The sequence below is a fragment of the Belonocnema kinseyi genome, chromosome 6 (genome assembly GCF_010883055.1).
Source record: "Belonocnema kinseyi isolate 2016_QV_RU_SX_M_011 chromosome 6, B_treatae_v1, whole genome shotgun sequence".
NCBI classification, from domain to species: Eukaryota; Metazoa; Arthropoda; class Insecta; order Hymenoptera; family Cynipidae; genus Belonocnema; species Belonocnema kinseyi.
This window is the reverse complement of record NC_046662.1, coordinates 38,388,254-38,391,595: the sequence shown is the minus strand read 5'-3', so window position 1 is coordinate 38,391,595 and position 3,342 is coordinate 38,388,254.

Below are 3,342 nucleotides of genomic sequence, written 5' to 3'. Positions count from 1 at the left end.
ATATCTAGTCGGGAGTGGTGCTGACTGAAAACAGATGATTTGGAGCGATTCGCGCACCATCTGTTGGTCATTCTAAGGACTTATTGAACTACCCTCGTAATACCATTCCATGGCCAGCTTTGTCTCAGTTTTTTAATATTCATATTTTTTTAAATTAACTATTTAGTTATGGAACAGGCCGGGGCTAATGAAAAGTGGACGCATCTTGTCACAAACAAACTGAAATGAGTTATTATCTCTACATCAAACTAAATTTCGCTAAGTCATCTTTTATTTGTCGAGACAAATATTTATCAAATTTTTTATAAAAGATTGAAGAAATGCAAGATGTTAGAAAACTTTAACATTATCTATATTTGATATGCAGCATATTATTTTCATTTCACTTTAAATATAAATTAGTAGTTTCTTTGTAATGAAATAGTGTGAAGCCGTTTGCTTTAGTAGGCATTTCTACTAATGTTTAGTAAAAGAAAAACTAGTACATAAATTAGTAAGCATCAAAGATTAAATTTGTGCGTTTCTACATAATATTAGTATAAATGCTTATCGAAGAAATTGGTAAACAACTTCGTACTACTTCTTTAAAAGAAAGCTACTAGTTCAGTTTAAAAAGTAACGTTAAAGTATATTAGCTGATTTATTAAGTTTGTTTTCTGGAAAAATGGTAATATTCAACATTATTTTTTCTGTATGTTTAAAACTATCGATTTAAAATGATTCATACCAAAAGAATACAAACTTGCAAATTTTTGGAAACTCTTTTTTTGAATGTAGTATTATAATGTATGAGCAATCGAATGGTAATTTTGACCTTATTCTATCAAAATCCATTTCAATATCCGCAATACTTCGATTTTTATCGAAAATGGTAACGCATTGATGTAAACCACGCAATTAGAAATATTGCTACCGTTACTAAAATTATCAAAATTCAAATCATAAATATAGATGAATATAGAACATTTTTGATATTGCTTACGCAAACAGTGATTCCGTTCGAGACGACACTGTCTCGGTTCAGTATCGGACAATTTCTTTTTTTTCTATCGGAATCGGCTTCTATATCTGAAGAATCGTTTTGTATCATATACTAATTTTGGAATCGGGAAGTAGACATATCATTTGAGCTCTTCTCGGGATTTAAAAAAAAAACAGCCAAATTGTGACTTCTTACGGAACAACAAACAGTATTTGAAATCTGCAATTTATTCATTGCAAGTGAGTATATATTTATTTACTTATTCATAATTTTTTATGATAAAAGTAAATAAAAAAGGTTATGTGGAGATTAAAACGAGAATAAAAAAGTAGCACACTTAACTCATATCGCCCCATGACTGGGTTGGGACGAAACATTTATTGGAACGGAATGAGTCACTCTGACTAACATTGCATCAGTAAAAATTCAGTTTTAAAGTGAAATAAATTCCAAGCACTACAACACCATTTACTATTCATAATGTCGGATTTCAAATATTTTAAAGTCTTAAGCAGTGTCGTCATCTGTTCGCCCTATATTTTCCCTGTATTTCATATCGTTATTTATCTTTTATAGCATTTTATGAGCTTTCAACTAAAGTCACTGGAGAATTATACTGGAAAACAGTGGTTCCCTTATTTTTTCGGCAACTTTTGTTTTTTCCTGATACGAAAATAACAGTGCAACTGTTATACATCTATCTGAACATCCATAAGTAAAATCAAAATTTCATAAATTCAACTTTTTCTAAAAAATTATATTCTCCTCTTGCCCCGCTGGGAATCGAACCACAGAATTTCAGATTGCCGGCCGGGTTCTTTCTCATTAAGCTACTAGAGAGAACAAGAGAGGACTCCTTCTTTTAGAAATACATGCATTATTATGCCAGGTGTTACAAGTCAAAAATTTTAAAGAATCTGTTATATCATCGGTAAATAAAAGAAGTTCTTAAAGCTTTACAGACTGGTTGGAGCTATGAATTAATTTGTTTTAAAATAAATTTTTTCTGAAAAAAGATCTTCTCCTTTTGCTTTTTGTAAAGACGTTAAGAAATTCTGTTTTTCTCTGATGATAATACAGATTCATTAAAAAAATGTAATTGTGAAACCTGGCATAATAACGTTAAGAAATTCGGTTATTCCTGATGATAGTACAGATTTCTTTATTAATATTTCTATATTAATATTTATATTAATATTTATTAATATTGCTTTTAAGTGATTCTCGAATTTTCTAAAAAACAGAAAGTAGCAGAAAACAAGTCTTGAAATTTCAACTCTCGTATTTTCTGAATTTATTCAATATTAATCAGGATTTTTTTTGAAAAGAAGTTTGATAATACTCTTGTTGATATAAGCACAAAAAATGGCTGCACTCGAAATTAGGTTTTAGGAGAAAACATAACTATTTTGGCACTATTCCTAGATCAGAAAGCAATTAATGAAAAATGTTGATTTTAACTTTAAAAACATACTTCTTAGAATGACTAGACCTTCAAAACCCCATCAGGAGCTTTGCTTTTTAGAAAGACTAGATCTTTGAAAACCCATCAGGGTGTCTTAAATTTCAGTTATAAATAGAACTTCCTTAGGAAAGATATATTCTGAATACGTGGGGTACCAGGATTACTTTTTAGAAGGACGAACCTTCGAAAAACGGTCGAAGAATCTTACATTTCTATTCCAAAAACAACTTTTTCAGGGAAGATGTACTTTGAACACATGAACAATCTGTTTCAATTCTGAAAATGACGAGTGCTTGGAAAAAGGGTCAGCGTGGATAAAATATCAGTTAGTTAATATCATTAGGGTGACTGTAATTTCAGTTATAAATATAACTTTCTTCAGCAAGATGTATTTTGAAAACCATGACAACCAGCTTTACTCTTAAGGCTCACAAGACTGTCAAAAAGTAGCCGAAGAATCTTATATTTCTATGCTTAACACAACTCCCTTAGGGAAGATCTATTTTGAACACCAGGACTATCAAGTTTACTTCATGAAGCGACAAGACCTTAAATATTTGGTGAAGGTTATTCTTAAAATGACGAGACCTTGAAAAAATGTCAAGGAATCTTAAATTTTCATTGTGAACACACTTTCCTCGGGTAAGATATATTTTGAACCCCCTTGACTACCTGGTTTACTTTTTCGACTGACTACCCACAAAAAAAATTAATTCTCTTGCTTTAAATGGGGTTTGAAGTCGTCTGAACAGCCTATCTTTCATTGGAATACCAAGCTTACTCCTTGAAATATCAGGATCTTAATAACCTTATAAATTTATAACGACAAAAGACACGGAGAAGCATCAAGTTCATTTAAATTTCAGTTATCAACTTAACTTACTTGAGGAAGATG